Genomic DNA, 26,503 nt, shown 5'->3' on the forward strand with positions numbered 1-26,503 from the left:
GTGGACAACAAACAAATAACAGCTGTTTGAAAATAGTTGATTTTGTTCCTTAAATTGTAAAATAAATACCAAATATAATTAAAAACGAATGGGTTGTCATTTTCTCAAAAATAATATTCTCTCTCGATTTTATAATAGTTGTAGAATCAGCAGTAGCCGATCTGTGTCAACTTAATAATAGATAAAATTTATTTTGAATTTTCTATATTCAAAATGTCGGTATCACGAAACCACATGTGAAATACTCAAATATATGGTGAATTTATATTTAAATATATTTGAATTTTTCCCAAAGTTTTATTAAAGTCGCTATCTATATATATTCGATATTAAGCCTCTTCAACAAACTTCGGTGAAAAGTGTCCAAACGAAACGCTATATAACCTCAATAGGATGTCATCACGTACCTACTGCTATAACCTAAATTTTTTTTTAAACCATCTCTAATTTTTATTTTATTTTTTTCGCTCCGTCGTGATTAGGCCAACTACGATTTTCTTCTACGGCGGCGGTCGCCTTGTCCGCCTCGGTCAAATTCACCCGAGACCCCGTCACGGCGCGCAACCCCGTGTAGCCGCTAACCCACACGCCGACACGCTTACACGTACCTATATATACAAAAAGCCACTCACACGCCGACACACTCACGCTCTCCTACATGCCGCACACACGCCGACACACACCTGCACTCCCCTACAAGCCACACGAGTCGACACACTTACACGCACCTACAAGCCAGACACGCCAACACACTTTCACACGCACGCACACACACACACGCACACACACCTGCACTCACCTATATACTTGCACACCCGCACACACACGCACACCCGCACACACACACGCACACACGTGAGCGGGCGAGAGGAAATGCGCGCGCGCGCGCGGACGAATACGCCGCCGGCGACTCGGAAACGGTTTCCATGCGGCGACTGCGGCGCTGCTCATTGCTCCTGTTCCCGCGAATCGCTCTCTCACCGCGACGTTTCGCGGCGAACATTCCGCACGGACTCTGTTGCATGCGGTCTCGGAGAAGAGTCATTTTCACCCGCCGCCACCACCGCCGCAGTCGAGCGTCCCCGCAATCGCAAAAAGTTTTTTTTTTTTTTTTTAGTATTTTTCGTTTATCTTTGTTTTAACATCTCTAACGGTTTTTTAAAAATAATTTTTATTTTCGAGCATTTTGTCGTTTTCCGACGATCCTCCCCCACACGTCCCTTGCCCCGACGGCTTTAGGATGTTTCGTTCTTTTTATACTACATAGACACGACATCCGTCGTCTCTCGTCTCCGCGGGGATCGGTTCAGATTTGCACTACAATTTTCGGGTAAGTCCATTATATATATATATATACCTACACACACACACCTCAAGGTATTTCATTTTATTCTTCCAAACGACTTTAACCATTACCGTTCACAGGTACACATAATATAGGGATATTTATACGATTTTGACACCGAGTAGATTGTTATTATGTACACGTCACCTGCAGGAGGCAGGTACGATAATGTCTACAATTATTGACGTACAGTAAACCCATTATTATCTCGTCATGTCAAAACAAACAAAATCAATCGGTATGTTAAACACATAGGTAATTCTCCTTCTACTGTTGCTATTTTGCGTGCACAGACAAGGCGAGACTTTGTATAATATTATAGCTAATAGTCGATTGAGTACTAATATAACTATAAAATATATAACTAATGAAAACATAATTATGCTTATACCCATGTTAACTATAAAGACAGTAATTATATAGTACTACTACTACCCGTTGGCATAATTGATGTTTAATCGAGTTAGAAACATATAAATGTAGTATTTTATTCAATATAAATCTGATAAGTATTCTTTTGAATTAAGTGATTGGTTTATCGTGATCAGTAAGATGAAATTATTACATATAGTTATTCAAACACGAAATATTTTCAACTATTTTTTTTCTCATAAACTATAAAATTAGAATTTTCCAAATAAGACTTGGATATTAAATGTCTTAAACTGAATTGGACATTTTTAAATAATCATAAAAAATTATACGATTTCGTATACGATATTTAAACTATTTTTATGTCTACCTATTGGATATGTATTCTTCTACAAATAACTATATACATTATACTGAATAGTGAACTATATCTAATTAGCAACTCACGAGATGAGCAGTCAGTTTTATAATATCTTACTAAATAAAGATGTAGATATATGTATTGGTTTTGAAAATATTAAATAATATTAAAAAAGCTCCTTAAACCTATCAATCATATAGGATTTTGATCTCTTTTAATTTTATTTATATATTAGATTTTTAACGTCAAAATACCCATCATAAATTGAAGTGTGTGTGTGTGTGTGTGTGTACGTGCTCAATGGCGAAGAAAATTTAAATTTTTAAATAGTAATCATTTTCAAGTAGATTATACATATTATGTGTAGTATTCAATTTATTCTAACTAAGGGATGTAAAATTGTTAAATATTGTTTTTTACGGTTACATATTCCCCGAAAACTATTTTTTTTTTTTTAATTCAACCACTACTTCGATTTTTATTACATTAAAATAAAACCTCCATAATACAACTCATAATAGCATTAATTTTGTTAAAGTTACAATTATTCCATCTTAATTAGGTTTGAATTTAACACAATCCTATTAATCTAACTGCACTTAGATCACCGTACTTAGTGAGTACTCAAGATCGACGAGAAAAATTATTATGCTGATTGACTTTTTTTAATAAACTATTGAAAATGTACAATTTGTATTTTTCTTCAATGTAATTAAATATAAAATTCAAATAGTCAATATACAATAAACAATTTGTATTGTTGTTTTTTTAATCGATCTAAGAAATTGCAATGATTCAAGGCAAATCAAAAAAAAATCTGTATGATTGTTAAATCTACTAGGTGTTTACATAACTTATAATTCATGATGTTTTGATTTTTACTCAACAGTTTATTTGTGAAAAAAAATTATTTATATTTCATACGATAATAATACATCAAATTATCGTGAATTAAACAACATCATACTGATTTATTGATTGATTTATTGATATGAAACGGAACAAGCCCAATACAAATATTAATATCAATTTTAAAATGTAACAGTAAAAAATACAAATTAAAATATAAGACATGATGAACATTACATAAATAACTGATTTAGTCCCAGTTACAAAACATACAAAATATAAATAAATTATTGGGAAATTAATACATTTAATACCTACGTATACGAACGTAAGATACATTATTACCAACGAATTATTGTGATTTGTGAATGCCTAAAAAATATTTGTTCATTATTGTAACACGGCGTGATGAATAGGCAAAATAGCTACATGTTAGGTTGAATTCAATGTTATTATTTTTATAACTATTGAATTCATCCTAATTATTTTCATTTTATATATTATTATTTTCATATACCACGTTAATATAATATTTTCTTAATTTGTGTACATGCATTAATTTTTTTTTAATCGTACAAATAAATGATGAATTATTTTAAATTAAGAAATACATATTATTAGTATATTGTACAAATCTAAGCATATCTGACATAATATTTAACTGCACACAAAATATCAATAAAGTTTAAGGATGAAATAATTTTAAATAGAAAAAAATGTCTATGAAATGTTTTAATGTAAAATAATTTAAGTTATTGATTTAATCAAAATATGTATATTTAAAGGTAATCAAAGAATTCCCTCGATTTTCATAAAATGTAAAATACACCGATCAAAAAACGTAATATACTCGAACTAGAAGTTCCAAGAAAAAAAACCATAGGTATAACTTTTTATTTTATGGGTTTCAATTTTTTTTCTCATTTATATATTTTGAGATTTTACGCTGAACGTAATATATATATACTATATACATATAATTTGACGTCTTGAACTTGTTATACCGTGCAACCTTTAGGTTTCAGGGTTTTATTACTTTTCAGTAAAAAAAAACAAAATGTATATAAAAAACAAAAAACAAAATCAAAATCAGTGAAAAAAACTTATACATTTTTAGTTGTGCGTTTCGTGAAAACCGAATGTATAATATTATAAAATAAACTTTTTAATCCTTCCGAACGTAAAATGTCCGCGCGTTTTTAATTAAGTGTCCGTCGTATAAAAATAAAAAAAACCCATCCCTTTTTCAGCATAATATAGAATTCGACGATGTACTGCGCTCTGCTTGCGATATGCACACACACGCGCGCGCAGCTCACTACAAATACATAATATAAACATAATATATTGAACGTAGTCGTTGGTGGCTGCGTCCGATTATACTATGCCATACATACGTTATTTACGGGAGCCCCATCACGTTCACCTCGGTAACCAACTCTCTGCTAACACATACCACACACCACCATACCGCCGCCGACCGTGACGCACGTCTATATCGTCGATGTGTATACGCGCACGTACATTATTTTGCGGGAAAAACTTTGTGGTTCGGATTACTGCGTATAATAAAGTGTCGTCGTCGGTCCAATCACGATGACACGTCTTCGACCATAATATAATTGTTAATTTATTTGTCATACACTACAGCTGCAGTCTAACAAGTATATTATACAGACCGCGGTTATATTCTAGACTTTTCCAGAGTGACGACGACGGGGCGACCCATCGTTCGAATAAGATTTTTTATTTTTTTTTTTTTTTTCGGTGACATCTAAAATTATTTCTCTTGTACACACGGCGTACGGGTGACCTCGCGATCCTCATTAATCCTCGACTCACGACTTCAGACCCTTGACCTCCGAGGGCTCGCCAGCCCCGAGTTCTGAATCAGTTATAAGTAAGCGACTTGGCCACCAAACGATTGAGCACGATCGTGTACGTTTTAAATGAACTATATACCCTCGTAATACGTATTACATGGGGAGCGATCCGTGTACTGTAAGACACTTCTTAATTCATTAAACACAAACGTATAGTATTTCTTGCACAGTGTATTAAGTCGTTACAACACAACATTGAATGATATTTTTTTAATATTTCTTATCGTTAGCGTTTTCTAAGTTATTTACTTTTTTGGACAAGAAGTTGACGATAAAAGTATAATTTTTTTAGAAAAAGTTTTTAACGACTTAACATTATGAAAAAAAAAATACTTTCAAAAGCGTTAATAGTTTTTGAAATAACGAGTGTCCTACGTTAAAAAGGTCACGCGATGTATGTATATCAAAGAACTGAGCTGTGCCTACACGTATTATAACTACATTCGGTAAACAATACCGATTGAACACGATCTCATGTGCAGTTATACAAAGCTATTGTGATTACATTTCAATGACATTATATTATAACAGTGTGTTATACAGAGTGATTCACACAACATGCTCCACTTTTCTCTTCAATTATTCATTTATTTAATACTTCTTTTTCAGTACCTACAAGTACGGCTCAAGTACCATCACATTTTCAGTTATTTCATTGTTTTTCGCTATTATATTATCGGGCGGTGACTAAAACTATTTCTCAAATGAGAATCAATTTATTTTAACAGATAATCATAAATCATACCATATTTTTGAAAAACTGTATTTTTTTCTATGTTCCAATAATTTGAACGAGTTTCATCTGTTGTACTAGGTATTTGGATAGTTTATAGTCCTGAATACTGGTAATAAGCTTAGTAAATAATATGATAGCTATCGTGGTTATAAAATGTTATAATATAATATTTTAGACAATTTTTTTTAATAGTCTGGTAATTTAAAAAAATTGTAAAATGCTTATAAATGAATATTGATAACTAGATATTTAAGTTATAATAATAGCCCTTATATCTTTCAAAAAATACTATCATGAAATATTATTATTATTAGTATGTAATGGCTATGAAACGACCTAATAATTTACTCTAAATCAGGGTCGAGATTCTAATAACTTGAAAAATAAGTTTGTAAAAATACCCCTTCAAAATACTCTTCGCATAAATGGCTTAATAATAAAAAATCTCAAGTACTTAGGTATTATATATAATGAAAAATGCCAAAAATTAGAATATGAAAAAAACGCATAATTAAAGAATACAATGCGGTGAGCATTATTGGTAAATCGTTCTATATTTTCTGGTTTAATTTTTTTTTATGGCACCGCACCATTTAGCAGCAGATATTGGTTGTGCTCGATCGCTGCTCTGGCTCGGTGAATTTAAATAAATAAAATAAAATACCCGTTGACCTGTTATGAAAACGCATACTAGCCGGTAGGTAGGCAAATGAACAAACAAAAGGCAATTTTTATTGGGAATTTTTTTTTTTTTTTTGACTTGTCTACGGCGATTGGACAGAGCGGTCGTCGTCCGATATCGCAGCGCTCGCTTGGATGGCGTTTAAATAAATCGAAAATATCCATCAACTTGTTAATAAAAAAAAAAAGCTTCGCTAGATGGTCCCACGGACCTTCAAGTTCGGACGAGGTTCATGTGAAACATATATTTACTGTGTACATGTACACACGTGCGCAGCAGTGTTGTTAAGTACAAACCTAACCGTCGAGTCCGATCGTGTTTCGACGAAAAATAAAGATGGGATCGGCAACAATTAACAAAAAAAAAATCGGACATGCTCATTAGCAATACTTAAAAAGTTTCCGCCGATAAGGGACGTGCGCTGAATCTTAGACTATTGAACGTTTTCGCCGGCACGGAACAGTTTTCGAACAAACGACGTTATACGATATTTATATTGTATAGGTACGTGACGGTTTGGTGTAATAATAATATAATACCAACTATAGATTGTATATTGTTGTCGCAAACCGCGTCATTATTAGCGTTCGGGAAATTAAATTCTTCCGCAAAATCTTTGACTTTCTGGCAGAGACGTATGATGAACTGTTATCAATTAAAAGGCCACAGCGTTTTCCTAAAATGTATGTCGAAAAAAATCGTGTAGCTGCACTAGAAAACTAGTCAAAAAACATACTTTTGTCACGTCTTACTCTTCATAGTGTTCCCATAGAGAACACGTCATTAGCAAAACAAAATAATAAACCGAGAACAATGTATACAAATTATCCATATATTATAATATGTGAAAAATATTAATCCATTTTCATCCGCTGTAAATATTTTCAGCGGGTGATCTATTTACACAATATCAGCTATAATCATACGATTACGTTGTATATGATTCTCGATCCGTGTGACCGGGTCGGAGGTAGGTAATCGTATAATTTAAAACGAAATCACACAACAATTGTTTGCGGATTATAAAAATAACACACTCTTAGCCCACTACATCCGTCCCATGCACTTATAAAATTAACATTTTTCTCACGTACACGCGGGTCTTTACATGAAATATTGTTATGAGTATTCGCCTTATACTCCTCGATATACTTACGTTTATACTCTAAAATACAGCCCTGCTCGAGCGGTAAAAAAATGATTTCACGCACAGATCAGTGCGTTAAGTCACTTTTAGGTCCCGGAACCAGAAGCTTTTCAATAATTATTACACTTTATCACCACCTCGGCACGAATCGCACCGGTTTGCCGCCGGGGAGTTGTAGTCACCGCGGAGCCACCGCACGCCGACCACGAGTGTACCATTGGCAAAAACCGTACAATAATGATGTAGGTGCGTTTAATTTCACCGGTTTTTAGCGGGACCTCTCTGGGGGCCGAACGTGGCGCGATGGGTTGGCGCGCGGCGGGGGTGCGTCCGTTTCCCTGACAGACGTCACACGCCGGCCGACCGGCTGTCGTTCCGTCAAAATCCCGGATCCGCAGCACCGCAAACTCCACACGCCCACACATACCCACCCACCCACCTGCACGCGAACACACACTCGGGATCCGAACGCGACGCCTCCACCTCCGTCGCGTATATACACTTCTCCGTGTATCCCACGCATACACACACATATATATATATATATATACTCGAATAATGCATTGCGGTGCCATAATATATTATATATATATATATATATATAATTCGGTCGCAACTGTCTCGATGTCGTCCACCGTGACTTTTCAGTCGCGATATTCACGTACGTGTTCGCATCACGCGATACGCCGCCGCCGCCGAACGACCTGCACGAGCGTTGTATTCTCGACGGCGGCCGGTTGACGGTCACACGCGCCGACACACACACACACACACACACACAAACCCTACACTACGTACATTAAATCAATATCTTTATTTTTTTTTATTTTTTTTTTTTTATCCGTCATTGACGATGTGTTTTTTTTTCCAGAACTCAATTTCACATAGTGGCCCGTTTCACGATGATGATGATAATAATAAAATATTTTATATATATATAGACTATTAGGTACCTACACCTATAAAGATGCTATGTGTTTTTTGAAATCCACGAGCGGGATTTGCTTGAGAAACAGATAACACACGTGGGAAAACGAAAATCACCCCCCCCCCCCGTGTCGCATGCGATATCGCAATATAATAAGTAGGTAATAACGTCTATTAGGTAGCGTAAAGCCGCGGTGTGTATTTTCCAAATACACTTTCGGCTGACCTGTCAAAACTAATCCATCACAAATGTGATGCGTACATCGCGGCAAATATGTATATACGATATTATAATAGTGTATGCTATTTAGCTAATTAATTGTTCGTGTAAAGACGAGACGCTCGCTCACGCACCATACATTGATTGACTAACGGCATCATTAGGTAAAGAAACATTTGTAGAAAATCCGCATAATCCCAATCTGTAGTAGCTGTAGTAGTCATCGTTGTTGTGGTAGTATTTAGCAGACGTGTCACAGACTAAGACATTCCGACGCGCGACCGAGATTAGTGAATCTAAATCGTATTGTGTTATAATTAAAATTATTGCCAGTGGCTAGATTACGTCGGGGAAATTATTCCTTGCTGAAATGTATTCACGGAGACAAAATATAATCAATTAAGGCGCGACGCGTTTATCAAAAAAAAAGAGATTTTATAAATAAAAAAAAGTCAGAATTATAGTTAAAGCAACAATAATGGCCAAACCGATAATAGCGTAGGTACACGGAGATTTTAGTTGTCGCAGCATTACATTTATTTCGTTTTAACGGATTATGCTAAAAATCTTCAGCTAAGAATAGAGTTATTCGTCAACAGTCAAATTCTCAACTGATTGACCGTATGAGTTGCTTTCTTTTCATAATGTATAACATAACCACATTAATTAAAATAGTGTCTTTGTAGACATAAAAAATATTAATTATGTATTCAGTTCTTTCCAAGTGTATGATATTATTCGGAGAAAATGATTTTTCTATTATTTTACAGCAGGATTAAGGATTTTATAATGCTAGACAATAAATAAAAATACATAAAAAAATATACAAAAACGTATACGTCACATACTACTCTTCTTTTTAAGAAATGTCTATATTACGTTACGTTCTTTTCCGTGTACAGTGTGATGTTCTAAAACAGTTTTTATGTATATACACGTTAGTATATTAAACTGAACTCTTACCCTCTTATCATCTAGCTGGGTACCTTTCTTAATACAATTTCATAATAATTTTCTCAGAAAAATGCATTCTATGGAAAAAAAGTTTTTTTTTATACATAAATTCGTAATATTATTTGGAATGTTTAAAAAAAAAAAATAACTCTATGTTCATAAATCATAAGAATAATTTTACAGTTCAAATAAGAATAGTTCAAATAATATGGTAGAGTTCTGAATATGTTTATAATACAATCGACGTATACTATATAGATATTTTGAGTTAAATATTTAGATAAAACCAAAATACGGGACTTATATAGTATAACTTGAGTGAAGCAGAAGAATCTAAACTTTTATTGATTAAGTACTTATTCACTTTTTATGTTACGTAAAAAAAATGTATCAACAATTTTGGTTACCTCAATCGCCCGAGATCAAAAATAATATTAATTCAAAAATAACATATCATTCAGAAATATTTAAGGAAATAGGATATATTACTCGCGTATTTTTGGTCTTTATCATTTTGCAATGTTTTAAATTCAACTAATATAATAACAGTGGACATCATAAGAATGAATACGTAATTCATTTTTTTAAATCAAACATAAAAAATACAAACCCGTTTCCTTTTAAAATTATTTATAAATCATAAATTATTTTTAGCTTAAGTCTAAATAGTCATGTCATCTGTTTAATTTTTGGTATTGTTTACATAACGTAGACACTAGAAGTTCCTATTAAACCAATCGATGAAAATTTAATTAATTGTGTTCCTAAAATACATTTACAGGTCACGTGACTTGAAAATAATTTTATTTAGTCCTTAAATTATTTTCTCTTAGGGTAGTTTCTCGTATTTCATAATTTAGCTATGATTTATATCATGATTGAGAGTACAAAATACCGAGTCAAGAGCAAAATAAAAATTTAAAAGTAAAAATATTTCGAACACACCCGCTATAGTCACCCGCCTATATTAACGCGCATAACGTCAACTTAAGTCTGTATATGCCAAAGTCCAGCTACCGAGAGTTATAACAAATTTTATTGGAAATAATAATTAAATTTCTCCTTGCAAGTGGGTGAAACGGTTATGGAATTTCCCATTTAAAAATTCCCTGTATATATTATAATAGATACAGCATTGTCTATGCTACAATATTTATACACTATACATATTATATTGTAATATCCTTAGAAACACAAAGGCTTTCTTGGATTTTCCGGGAAGATTCATTCCCAGGAATTTGCCCAGTTATGCTTGAGGTTTTCGTAAAAATGTTTTTACTGTACTGATTAATAACATATTTCAACAAGTCCGAGATTCGGTAGCTTCCGGTTAGTGGTAAGCTGAGAGCTCCCGAGTGTTGTTCTCGCCGTCACTGGGAAGGTACCTACCGACGCATTGTGGTTATTAATGTGTACTCATCATTATAGCTCGTAGTATACGGGTTCCAACTTATTAGCTAGATAGTATTATGATACCTGCCGATTGTTCTTAGCACTTCATTTTGTCTCACCAATCTGTGTTGCCAATAATTCCTTGCAACGAACACAATATAATACTACTATTAGTTTTGTTATTTGTCGAATACATATCGATTGAAAACATTGCGTTTTAAAAATTTGTTTTACATTTTTTTTTTGTACTACCTCACTATTATACTACTCTTCGAAATTATTACAAAAGTACTAACGACTAACAAAAAAAGTTAGTTAATGTGAACAGCATAACACGAAAGCAACTATAATCTTTTGTTACATATTTCTTGTTATGTTTGAATAGAAAGTTATTCCGATCGATTTTTTTAACATCAAATAACGTATTCGTGATGAGAAAAGTTTAAAAAATATTCAATAATTCATAGTGATTTTTACAGTCAGTGAGTATTTAAATAATTATAGTATTAAACAAAACAATCGTAATAAAATAAGATAATAATATTAGTCAGGAGAAATACATTATGCATGAGCAAGACATAAGAAGTCAGTTAGCCATGAACAACTTAGAATGTTTTAAATGCATAGAATTATATGAGTCAGTAAATTTAAATGTTACCTAAAGTTTAGATTCCAAACAATAATTTCGCAATATGGAATTAGTAGGTAGCCATAATAATAGGTAGGTACAGTAAATACCAGGGGTGGCCAAACCGCGTGGTTCACGTCTTAACGTGTTTACTTATATAATAATAGGTATTATTCCTTTCCTTATTTTTATGATATTTTTCATTATAATTAGCGTATCGTGACACTTATCGCTAGCCGTCCATGGTACCTAACCTATAATATTAATTCGCCGAGAAACAACCGAATATCGAATCAAGTAAACGCTCATGTGTGAATACAAACTGTAAATAGTCACAATATCATAAACAATTTAGAAAAAGCTCTAGCACATAATACACAGACACTTATATTATTATACATCGTAATATTATTGTATAATGATAATGAGTTAATGCTACAAAACAATTTTTTTTCTCATTAGATTTCCCTTGACTGGATAAAAATAATATTTTGTTTTCAGTTTAATCAATTACAGTTTTTAATTTTAAACGAAAATCTTCTGCGGGAAAACACAAAAATAAACCTTATCTCAGACCCGACGTTGCCGCCGGCCATTAACATAATACTCAGGTACTATCAATTATTATTATTAACATTTTGAGCGAATACCTCGGACTGTGCATAGGTGTTATCTTTGGCGAGCCATCGGAGTGAAACCACAGTCCCAATCGCGGGCGGCAATTAGACAAAGGACTTTGCCCGAATCGAATTACGTTTGCGTCACAGCAGTCCGTCACTGTGTATTATTATTTTGCTTCGGAGAGCGTCGTCGAATAATGCGGCGGCGAGCCGCACCGCTGTTTTCTTTTATTCAAAGGCGATAGCGATTTTAAAAACTTTTTACGTTCCCCAACACCCCGGCGGTTTCCTCTGCCGAATATAAAAATAAAATAAAACTCGATTCAGCACCATTCGAACATAATGCAACCCGTAAAAACTGTAAAAACTCCCGATGTAAACATAATAACATCGGTGTATATAGACTCACAAGAACTAAACGAGACAAAGTCCAACACAGGTTTTCGTAGTTCTTCGACTCATTGAAAATCGAAAATAAAGAATTGAATAACAATTGTAGTTCACTTAAATTTAATCATATTATAATTTAATTATATCTACTTTGTGTTTCCACCATCAATAATACTCTGTACTGCTGTACCTAACAATGGTAATGTTAGACTGCGTTAATTTGATTATATAATATTTATTAATTTACGCTTGTAAGTGGGAATAAAAAACAAAAAATTCACCCCGTTTAAGTACTTACATCAACTTTTTTTAAAAAAAGAAACAAAGTTGAATACTGTTCATAATTCAATAGAATTATTTTATTTCTATCGACGAAAATTAATTACAATATTATTATACCTTAGTAGAAAAATATAAAATTTAGATAGACATTAATTAATTTTTTATAATTTTTTAATAAAAAGATTACAACAGTATTTCTAAAAAAAAAAATAAAAAATATAGAAGTCTATAGAGTATTTTCTATACAATATTAAGACAATTAATATTATTAAATGATACAATCTTACAAAAGCTAAAACTACGTAGTGTTGCCTTAAAATGCTATTATAATGACTTAAGATAAAATGTATTTTAATTCGATTTATTATACTATAGGATAATGAAAAAAAAGTTTTCAAATGTATTTATAAAGAAGCCATAGACTTTACTCGACAACTTTAAATTCCAATAATATAAATAAATAATGTATAAAGAAAAATAAAATAATAATAATATGAAATATTACTACCTAGATAACATTATAGTAGAGATATGGATAACCGCAAGAATAATTGCTGTATCAGATTAATTATGTTTGTTATTTTATTTTTTCCTCATAAAAGCCAAAAAGTAATATAATATTATAGGGTTTAATATACATACAAAACTACAATATTATTACAATATGACATAACGGCTATTATAATATGTTTTACATTATCGACTTATGATTTTCATAGCTGAATCTGAGAATAAAATATGTTGACAACTTTGACTGTAAATAAGTTATAATAAGAGTATTTTCATCAATATAATATTAAAAATAATTTTGTAAAGCATTATTTAAAATATGTATATTTCGGACACGACCATGCAAAATATAATACATAATATGCTAGTAAAGTTTCGAATATAGATGTGGTTGAGTTTATGTGATTTTCTAAACTCAGTAAGAACAAACAACCATCAGTCATCACATTATAACATAATATTATAAAATCATAAATAAAAAATACATCAGAATAAGGTTTGTGTACAAATATATTTTACAGTTTAAATGTTATTGATACTGATGTTCCTATTTATAATTTATAAAAAAACAAAATGAATAATTTAGACGAGTATGACGTACGAAAACAATAGCTCCATAGAAGGTGGTAACTATACGTTCACTTGTTAACTTTACTTAGAAAATAATTCATAATATTACTATATGCCCACCCGTGGAGTAAACAAGTGTTTATATCTTTAAATGACAGAATTGTTTTCTAGAATCATATTTTTAGGACTATAAGGAGGACATTGAGTATACACTTCACATATATATATGTATATGTATATGTACTATAGACCACTGGAATCTTGGATTACACGTTTTGGCTATACTTTTTTTCATTTTCTTCTGCTTCTATTACTTCTTCTTTTGACCAACTTTCCCAACCGCATTTTCGCATTCGACAAAGACGTGTCCAGCATTATAAAGAAGTACACGCATCCTCGGAGACATGCGAATGACGGCGGTACAAAGACACTACGACTCGGGAATAAAAGAAATTTGTATGGCAAAAAACAAATCGTGCAACTACAAACGCATTACGTGTATATGACAGTCCACAATTAGATTTTTTTTTTCTTTTGCTCCATAATATTTTGCTTGTTGTCAAATTGTTGTTTTTCAATATTTACATTTTCTCCGCATAACACAATTTAAATACCACGGTAAAAAATATCAGTTGTTCGTGCACAGTGAACAGTTGTAGTATTCGATGCTGAATTGAATAAATCAACTGAACGAAATCAATTTGGATGCACATAAATTAATGTGTTACACTATTTTATGTTAAAGTTTTTCAAGTAAAACACTGTTTTGCTCGGTCAGGTTTTTATTTAATTATTTTCGGTAAAAGGTTTCAACTACAACAGTTTTTAACCTATATTGGTTTAATAACTAAAAATATAAACTAATATATGGTTGGAAACATTTACGACTTTCTGATTTAGTAAAGCTTCAGTATATTTGGAGCAGCTGATCACTGAATGCTCAATTATTAGTATTTTATTGTAAGTATCACCTACAACTGGAGAGTGATGATTACTCCTTTTCTTTTTTCAATGTCAGGGGGGGCGATTTCAATTTTTTTTTATGCTCAGTTTTACACTTCTGAGTTCGTTAGAAAGTGATGAATTAAGCCAATATTTCAGCCATTCTTCCATTAATTATTTGCATTGAATAATATTGAAAGTTTCAGATAAAGTAGTCGTATTAATCTATGTACAAAGTAAATATGTGGAAGCTTCGTAAGCTGTCAAGTCTGCTTTCTCGTTTACAGGAATCCCGACGTGTGAGAGTATCTTCAGTAAGCTGTCTGTGAGCAATCATTCATAAGTCTACCACAGTATATACGACCAATAATTATTGTCGTACCATGAGCCAGGTTCCAACTATATTATCTTATCAAATTTGACAGTACTCAATCGGTGGACTCTTATTCCAAACAGCTGTACAACAACAACAACTAGTCATAAATACAGACTTTCTACATGAAATAGACACAAATGTAGACGCATCTTATGATAAAAAACTATATATTTTTTTTTTGTAGTTCCCTGTTAATCCTGGCCTTAGATGATGGTTTTTTTTTATCAATCTTCTTTTTAAAACGGTTTACAGTATAGCTTATTCAAAACTAAATGCATAGTTCCATTATATAAATTTAAAGTGGGTTAAAAAAATTAAACATATACCCGTACAGTTATACATATTTAGCAGTCTATATTATGACCCGACAAGGATGGCAGTCGAAAATACATAAGCTTCGATTTTTCCTGTCTTCTTACTTCTCATCCGAAACGTCCATATACGTGGCAACTGAGAGCTTTTATTATCTCTTGATTCGTTTTTTTTTTTTAAATTAAAATTTATATTTTATTTTCCAAAGTGTTTTACATTTCACGCCCGCCGCTAAGTATCGCGAAGTGTATAATATTATCTGAATAAACGAATGCGCACATGACGCCCCACGGCCCGTGTAGTACCTACCATGGCGTCGGAATAATAATAATATTGTGGTGCCGACGGCCACTGCTTTGATGTAACTGATCAAAATTATTCATCACAGAATAAGTAGGAATCGTTGTAGCGTTATTGGACACTCACTTTATCGATTTACCGCTTTGTTTCTGGAGCACGCATATTATTATATTATAATAATATCATACACACACAGTTGACCCAAGCACAAAGCTTATAATATTATTATAAAACACGGAAACGCAAAATATTATAATAATAATAAACTGAGTACAGGTTATCATAGAACGATGATCGCGGATTGTCCGTACAATGATTTCAAATGCTCGAAATATTTTTATATTTATATTTAATAGTCACACGGTGTATTATTATATTATACGATCTACCTACCTATTATAGTCCGTTGGCGCAAACCCTATATAGGCATTGTATTATTATTGTACGTACACGTCGTCAAATCCGATTTCGCAGCTGCTGCAAGTGTAGTACGTGAATAATGTTCTCGAATCTGACAAGTACACGATATTATATAACACTGTATACACGCGAAATAGAACGGCCGTAAAAAAGCAATTCGTCGGATGTTCAAGTGGTTTGGATGTAAATAATATATTCCGAATCGAACCGTATTTAAAACGCGACCGCAATAAAAAAAAAAACAGCTTTCCACTGGAACACAAATTAAAATTCTCAACAAACCGTTTTCTCGACGACAATCGAAATTAATTTCCAACCATTCATACGGTTTGTGGTTAGACACGTTGCAATCGTCAACCGCGGTGAAATAAATAAAAAGAACAAAAACAAAAACGCACATTTATTCAAGTGTTATAAATGATTTATTTTCTCCAAGGCGAAATTGAATTGTATTTTTGCAAACAATAGTAACTTATTGTCTGTTGATTATTTCAAACTGCGTTCTATGCATTTTTAAAAATACATTTTTAATACCTATATAGTATATAAACAAAAGTACATTATTATTATTGTTATTGTTTTTATATTAAAAATACGAACGTTTCCTATCTGTTTGTGTATATTTTAAAACATTGATAACTTATAACCAAAGATGTGCACGTGTTAAACTTAGACACAACTATAATTTGTTTCGAAATTAAAGATTGACACTCAAACAAGGAATTCATAATTTGGCTCACTCGAATGAAGAAGAAAGCTTTCAGTGCTTAACAAGTGGGATATGCATGTAGGCAAAATAATCCAATTTCAATATTAGTTAACTTATAATATATTATAGACTGTATACGTATACATGCCATGCACAAAAACTTTACAGACTACGCAGTTCTAACAACTTACACTAATTCTATTTCAGTGTGATTATAAGCTTTTATTATATTATTAATGGATTTCGTGATGTCTAATAATACGTTCCACCGCGAGGAGTGGAGTACCTACCTATTTATGGCACAAGGAAACAAATCGGTATACCTGCTGTCAGTATAGTTTGAATGTACGAACTATTTTAAAAATAATCCATTCAGAAATTCTATGGCACCATAAGTTGTTTTACCACCAAGTTCGTACATTATATAAGACACTGAGAATTCAAAATCACTCTGTTGCGTTCTCATATACGGGTTTAATGACGCCGTCGACATGAATATCATCAACAGTGTTCCAGATGTGCAAAATAATGATGTTACTTTCCCAGTTACAATAAGATAATACACAAACGCACAAACCAATGAGATATTATAATAAACATTTAACGAAATTAATTCTGTCAACAAATCTAGTACCTACAGGGAAATAAAATAAAATATTATAATATTATATCTATCAAACCGTTCTATCGTTAGTCAAAAATACTGTTTATTCATTGGGGTTTACTTGTATTAATATTCATATATTACGAAAGTGTAAAAACAATTTTTAATAACGCTCAACAATTTACCTAAAAATCATAGTCCATTAGGTATCGTAAAAATGTTTAATACTACCTTTGTAAAAAAAAAAAAATAGATGAGTGCGAGGGTTGTTTCTAATACTTTTTTCAGAGGTACATTTTTTTATTATATTTTTAAATAATTTTTACTGTCCCAAAAATGTGTTTATGAAAACCCCTATTTAAAAGCAAACATAAATATTCAGAACCGATAGCTGACTTGCACACAGAAACTACTTTTACATAACGTAAAAATGAATTTCATTTTAAATAATATCAAATTCTGGACTCCTTGTATATTATCATGTCTCGTGAACTTTGGCAATTACGCGTATGGTGAAGTTTCAAGTTTCCCTTTCTCGTATAAAGTAAAAATGATCCCGTGGGGCTCAAAAACAGATAAGAAACCATAGATAAAAAAGAAACTTAAGTCGGGCTGAGAGAAGTAAAGCTCTAGAAAATATTCGTAGCAAAACTAGGTCAGAATTTTTAGTAATATTCTGGGATTTTTTACCAACTTAATATCTGATGTTTAAACTTTAAACACTTACGTCTGAATGTATCGTTTACACCTGTTTACGAGAAAAATATAATAATACCATATACACGATTAATCAATGTTTATAAATGCTTATCATAGTTTATGAAAATTGTTATTTTTAATGTGAACCCTTTTCAAAATATTCGCGCAATCTAAAAATGTAGGCATAAATTTAAACGATTTGACATTGATAAGTTATTTGTAAGTTATTAATGTTATTATTATGAAATGATAGGTAATTTATTATAAAACATTTACGAGCATTTCAATTAATATCTTAAACCAAAATGTTATCAGTTATAGTTGTATTATAATAATTTCATAAAATATAAGCATGCACATAAAAACTGTCGAATTTAATTTGTGGTTGGTAGTCGGTAGACATATGAAAGAGTTTCTGTGTTGTTCACAAGAACTGAGAAAGCATTAATACTGCTTAATTAGAGCACCGTTTCATCGTGTAATAATCATTATTTAAAAATGTAAGGCATAAGTAGATGATGATACTAATAATAAATTTGTAAATACGTGAATTTGTAAAAAGTAAAAACATTTAAAAATAAAGAATTTAATACCAACAACTAATTATTATTATTTATTTATTTATTTAAACGTACCCATGGTGTAAGTTCAAGCACTGTAAAGTATCATATAATTTATATTTTTCAATAGGCAGTATTTTCAATTATAAAGATGATAACATATTCATATACTTATGAGTATAAACTACATAATTATGTATTAAGTATAGAAAAATAATATTCATTATTCAAAGATTGATCACTTAGAAGTCCAATTCATACATTAAAATATCCAGTAAATTATATTTTGTGCATTTAAATGCGATTACTTATTCTGATTTTTTATTTAATCATTTTTTTTTAAATATAAAAATGTAAATCAAACATTTACATGAACTTTATTTTTATGTTTGAAATCATGATCAAAAGCATTATTAATTTATATTGTAACATTTAAAACAAAAATTATGAAAATAACATTGCGGTATGATAATATAGTATTCTAGTGTATAGTAGGTAAGTCTTGGATGTCACTAATATTTTTTTTGTTTTTGAACGTGTTTGATTGTGCTTGATAAGAAAACGGTACTAGTGGCTTGAATCATCAACATATAATAAAGTATAACAATAATATGAATTAATTCTAATTTAAAGGACAAATATAATATGTTATATTAATACACAATCATTAATCAATAATTTATGGAATAGTTGTTTGAAATCATTCATATTATTATCTCTATGACATCGACTGAATTAACACAGGATGGATTCATAATGATAAAAGCGAAATAAAATTCGTAATCATTTTTTGTTACAACAAATATACGAGGATAAAACATTTTTTACAAGTTGTTGTGATCATTCATTGTGACCAAAATAATTCATTTTCAAATAAATCACACTGTCAATTAAAATGAAAATACTCAGATAAGAAATTATAAAAACTTTTAGTTGGCAAACGTTTCAACGTTACATAGATTATGCCCAGGGAAAGTCAGCAAAAGTCTGATAATACAAGTTTTAAAATGATCCACTTTGGTGCACAATTAATGTATATCATCTTATACTTGCCCGATATTTATACTTACCTATCACTAAATTTGAAAAACTTAAACCATCAATGAAATACGTCATTAAATTATATTATAATATCAATAGGTATAAGGAAAGAAATGTATGTATTGTTGTATTGAGCAAACTAATGAATACACCTGAACATTTTTAATTTTCTAAAGGAAGAAAACATTTTTTACCAAAAAACCTTTTGATATATTGTTATCCCAATAAATTTTCGAAAAATGAATATACTTAAATTACATTAAAGAATTCATTTTTTCTTATAAAATTACACTTTTATTATAGGTACATTATTATTTATTTCACTGAATAATAAAAACATAAATTTCATGTGAAATTAAAAATCCTTAAAATTAAGCACTAATTTACACTTCTCGTTACAGTATTTTTAAAATAAATAACTCAAAAGTTACTTTTATTTAGTATTGATAAATTATAGTATCTGATAAAACTTAATTGAACGGAAAGGTTAAAATGAACTACCTATTAAACTTAAATGCTATTGAAGTATAAATTATAGATTTTATTGTTTGATATATTATAATATTCTGCAGCTTAATTTATAGCCTAAATAAACCTACATCTTAATTAATTGTATAATACGCCGAAAACAAGAAAATATTTTAAACAGGGTAAAAGTTAAAATTTAGTTTTTAGTATGTAGATAGCTAATAATTTTAAATACTTGCTACCTATTTTATTATTAGATGCTTATGTAAATTAAAATACAATTTTCGTGGAATTTAAGTGTATAGCCCAAGAAGTTAAATATATTTATACTAATTATATGTTTTAATAAGCTATAAACTAACCATTGAGAACATGCTTGCTAAAACTTAAAGTACCCACTTATAGTAATCCAGTTGAAAATCGTTGATTTGTTTATTTTTTATTACATATTTAACATACATTAAGTACTAAAATCCTAAAGTCACGTAATACGTTGTGTTTTAATTATTTTATGTTATTTTTTATTACAAAAAATTCACTAACCTTAATTTGATCCCGTGTTTTAGTATAATTATATTATTATCTAAGAATTATACAATATAATATATAATGTATAAATATAAAATTTATCTAATAAAATACATTTATTAGATAACTTGCTGTTCAAATGTTCATCAATTTATAATTTTTGGGGAAAATACACTTAAAATAGGTTAAATACAAACTTGGTCCAAATAATTTATTTATAAATAACATTTTATTTAAATAAACGTATTTGTTTTGTTAAGTTATTGAAATATGAATCTTCAGTATAAAAATATAAAAACGATATTTATTTATCAAACCTAACCTACTAAGAAATTTTAAACCAATTTAAATTGCTAAAACATTAAGTAAACCAAAAAAACAAAAATGTATTCAATTAATTCTTAAAAAACATATTAATTATGAAAAATATTTGTATAAATATGTTCAATGAAACGTAGTTGAGAAAAGTTTCAAGTACGTAAGTTTTTTTTTAATCTAAATTCGTTATAAAGTTTTCTTTCCATGAACATTTTACAAATGTTGAACTTATACGTACATCTAGAAACATTTTTTTCACTTTATTTACGTATCAAAATGTGTACCTCATTTAAAAGTCTAATGAATTTCTGAAAATAGCAATCGTAAATGCTTTAATAATGTATAAAATCACCAAGTAACAAGTATATTTTCAATATTATTAAATTTCAGTGGGTGCAGTGTCAAGGTTCATCAAATAATTTACTCTTGGACATTAATACTCTTTAAAGTATAAAATATAATGTATTTGAACAGTGATGAATTACATTTTTGGTATTCAATGCTATTTAACGATAGAGTACATTTTTAATTTTTTTATTCGTTGGTTCAGTTCTGTAGACGGTCTTAAGGAGACCGAACGAAAAAAGATCGACGATTGATCTTGAATTCGAGCCAGTTATTTCGAATAATGCAGACAGTATATTGTATTTTTTCTTTCTTTTGCAAAACGATAAACATTTAACTAATTTAATAATATAATTTAATACACAGTTCGTAATTATGTGTCGAAATATAAATTTAAATACGCCTACTACAATGTTGTATAGTCTCTTTGGCTGTATTTCTAGGTGCATTTATAATCATTTATGATTGAAATTTAAAATAAAACAAATGAAAACTCTAATTCTATAGTTTATATATATAATATATATATATATTTAATATATTTACAAAAATAAAATGCTATATAATATAAAAAAATGATTCAACCTGCAAGTTAAAATAATATAAAATAGAGTAATGAGAGCAGTATAATTTATATTATGTCCACATACTACTAAAATGTTCAGTTTAAAAAATATATACCATACAGGCTATGTACCCTATAAAAATAAATCAATGAAATATTTTCATGTTCTTTGTAATGACCATGAAAAGCACATTTCAAAAAAGCCTTTACCTTTTTATAACTGTAGTATTATATGGACACTATGAGTCTATAAAACATTAAGCCATTAACCATTTGATACAATTCGATGTGATTTTTTTATAAGCTTGTACAACCAGTAATAACAAAATTGATTAACATTATAATGTCAAGATTACAAAATATGTTAGCTTTAAATTATAATTTTTTTATTAGATTTAAAGTTTTTATAATTTTTTTGAAAAAAAAAGTCAGTTTTTAAGTTGTAATACTATTATTTTAGTTAAGCTTGAACGTTATTCAATTTTATCATTTACCTAAATCTGTTTTTCAAACTTTTACAAAAAGAAATCATATTGCATTTGCTATTTTATTGAAATACCTAGAACCATATTCATTATTCGAAAATAATTAAAGAAGATTTAGACTCAGGAAATGTACTAACTAACAACTAACTATTCTATTTTTCCAATTAATACAATTTAAAGACTATATTATGAAAATCTGGAATTTTTACTATACTTGAATATTTTTTTTTTTTCAGCAAATAAAATATATAATTAATATTCAGACTAATTGATAAAAGTACACATAATTTAATTAATAATATTTATTCATAATGATTCAACACAATAGTGGTGTAGGTAACGATTCTAGTTCAATAATACATCACTCAATAACAGTTATATATATTTTTTCTATCGTGACTTTCATAACACAATATTGAACTTTTTTATTTATTTACTTGTGGTCCTATTTTCTGAGAAAGCTATAACTAACAACTGAGCTAAATATCGCGCTTCAGCCTTTAGGAGTAAATATGACCTTCGGGCACGTACGATTTCAAACAAATGGCGAACACACATAAATTCTGATATCGGTTAGGTAAGGACGAAGAGAGTATATGGCACCAAAGTGGTTATTAATATAATATATATTCATAATATATAGGATATTATAGGACGGTATGTTCGGGAAATCGTTGTATATTAAACATTAAGTAAGAAAATAGATTGCTATAAATTTCAGACATTTCATAAATAAATCAAAATACGAGTAGATGTGCAGTGCATGTACGTGTGTGCTGGATAATTTATAATTGTATCATCAAGGACGGTCTATACGTTTTAAATTCAATTATCAATGCGTTTAAAATGTTAAAACTTTATTATTCACATACGATATTAATGTATTAAAATCGTTTAAGAGTATTGGACATAAATTGTAGGTAGGTACTTCAGTTAATTTATATTTATTTTTCACATTATATTTTTATTGTATAATATACAAAAATTGTAAATTCCTCTAATTTTATTTTTTAAATTTTCCCTGTACAGGATTTCCTTCAAAAACGTACAAATTTCAAACGGGAAGATAATTATAACAAACTTTTTAAATTAGGAAATTCTCATGGGATACCCTGTATAATATTTCAAAACTTGAATATTTAAAAAAAAAAATCATAACTAAATTTTATCTCATTGTTCAAATGTTTTATTTCATACAAAATACAAATCCCAAGCTTACCTAACAGACACGTTATACATATAATTTGCAGGTTCTTATCATTAAAATTCAAAGAACACTGTTTTTTAGCTTTATAAAATATCAAATAATATCATATTCATAAACAAGTACCTTATTTTTGCGCTACTAACTATGTTTACTTTTTGTGTTGAATTTTATTTTCCAGCGTATGAACTAAACACACTGCTTAACTATAACGTAACTTTGCAGTGATAATTTCACTTCATTCAATTTGTATTTAAAATTATACGAGAATTCGACTGTACGAGAATTGAATAAACCATTTTGATAAATGAACGAACATTATGTGTTTTGATTGGTTCAAGTTCACTATTCACGCATTCGCCAATCAATGTATCGAAAATACTTTAACAAACGTATGCGTTATGCAAGTATTCGCTTTAGAATTTCTAGTGAATAACATTGTAATGAATTGGACATATTTTAGTTTAGGTATATTATTACACATAATACTAATTGAAATAATCTAATAAAACGCCATTTGATCGTTTGAATTTAACGAATATGTACATTTAAACTGCAACGCTTCACATAATTATTTTGGCATACAGTTAATTGTTTTATTGGGTAGGTGTATTGTGTATAACATATTGTTGATATACAACAGGGGTGGGCATCGATCAGAGAGTCGCTAACCACTGATTATAATAATGAAAAATAACCTGAAGTGTAGGAAAAGGCTATTATTATATTAGTAAAAATGTTAAGAAGCAATCAGCGTTTTACCTTCCCCTAGTATATAATGTGCTATGTAATTTAATTTTTATGATTTAATATGACAATATGGATTAATATATTCATGATTTTTGCAATCGCAGTGATCCAATAATACACATTGTGGTCGAGATCGTAAAACAAAAAAAAATGGTTCTTAAATATATGGAAAATCATTCTTCACATTCAAATTAATTATTCTAAAGTACTCGTGGGGCTTTAAATAAATTATTTTTTGGATTCAGGATGGATCAAACAATGTTTAAGATATAGAAATCTGGTTATTTAAAATTTAAGTACCTAATTTTCTATAATATATTTCATATGCTTCGGTGTTTTAATTGTTTATGTTACTCAATTAATGTTAGGGAAACATAATATAATTATTTCATCCATCAAAATAAGTATCAAATAAAATATGATTAATAGGTTTAAAATGAATTTGTTATTTAGAAATAATACACGTATGAGCAGATATATTATGAAGTTTTACATTGGACTCAGAATGTTTGTTTCTCGTTAAAAGTTTTAATTAATAAATTTAATTAAATTATTATGAATATTTTTTTTAATTGAACAGTTTTAACGGATACAAGTATAGAACTATAAGCGTCATAATTATTTCCGTTAGACAATCTGTATTTACTGCTTATAATATATAATATTGGAAACTACTTATTTAAATTGAACTTATTGTCAAATTTTAATGACTAATATCTATTACAGGAAATAACCATAAAAAAGCTCATACTTTCATGATTACACTTACGTAATATATTTTTTTTTTGTTTCAGTAAAGACCAATGTAATTTTCAAAATCAATTTTGGGCAGTGCTTTATGTGACATTAGTATGTATGTATACAATTATTTTAAGTAATGGAATTTGTGCATGTATGATCGTATATTGCTTTTTCTCGTGATAAATCAAACTCATTTGGATAAAGTTAACATTTTAACACGGAAACTGCGGTTTACAAGGTCGAACTTGGTCAGTCGTATTGATTTCACATACACTTACCCCTGATGCTTGTCCTCCCTTCCTTTCACAGTTCTCTTGCAACATGCTCAACCAACATAAAACGGTTCATTGAGTATGGTAATGAACAGCAGCATTATCTCTTATAGTGTAGTAACTATATCAGTAAGGTTGGCATTTTCCGGCCATAACACATATAACGCGAGGGTATGAAATATAATTTCTATACATTTTGTAGATTAAATCAACACTATATATTAAACCTAAAAACAAATATCGATTTTCATACATGGGAATTCAACATTATTCCTCTATTTGCTTGTCCTCTGATATGTAAAAAAAAAACTATTTATCTAAACCACCATTCAAATAATAATAATAATATAGCGATTCAGAAGTATACATAAATTGTATTTTAATGTTTACAAATCGGATATAAAATCGTTTTCAAACAATATTAAATCATGAACATCATAATAAAAACATGAAATATTTAGCATAGGTACAAAATATATTTCATTGAATTGAGAAAATTTGATTTAGTTTTACAAAGAATTGTTGAATTAAGAGTTTTTTTGGAGTAGATTTTTTTCATAGATTATTCCCTTAATAACTCAACTTATAATTTAGTCTAACAAGTAACAATAATTTCAAAATGTATTTCATTTATTTAACTACTTCTCACTCAGTTTATTTATCTAACATTGTTATTCAGTCGTATGACGGAAACAAGACTACCTATACCTATGACTATTGTTCTCCAACACATATAAATTGCTAGTAATATTTGACTTATAATATAAATAAATAGACATACAATGCCTACGTGTAATTTGTAATTTTGAGCTTTAAAAGAAAACATTTTGATGACATAACAACGCAGAGTAAACCTATTTGGCTATCGATAAATATGGTATAGATATAAAATAAGAAGCTTTGAAAGTTGTTAATTTTTGTTTACGTTTTGGTCATGTACCTAATTATATACTTAAAATATGTGTTGGTGATCCAATACTCGGCCGAATCGACTGT

General features: G+C 29.7%; 1 long non-coding RNA gene across 1 annotated transcript in view; it reads left to right on the plus strand.

Annotated features, from left to right (window-relative positions):
• The first annotated feature begins 936 nt into the window (after window positions 1-936).
• Window positions 937-26,503, plus strand: part of LOC111029774 — a 60,094-nt gene continuing 34,527 nt past the window's right edge. Inside the window, exons 1-2 of the long non-coding RNA XR_002604043.1 lie at window positions 937-1,330; window positions 25,289-25,347. This is a non-coding gene — a long non-coding RNA (uncharacterized LOC111029774). The remainder of the gene's footprint in view (window positions 1,331-25,288; window positions 25,348-26,503) is intronic.

Source organism: Myzus persicae, unplaced genomic scaffold (genome assembly GCF_001856785.1).
Source record: "Myzus persicae strain clone G006 unplaced genomic scaffold, MPER_G0061.0, whole genome shotgun sequence".
NCBI lineage: Eukaryota > Metazoa > Arthropoda > Insecta > Hemiptera > Aphididae > Myzus > Myzus persicae.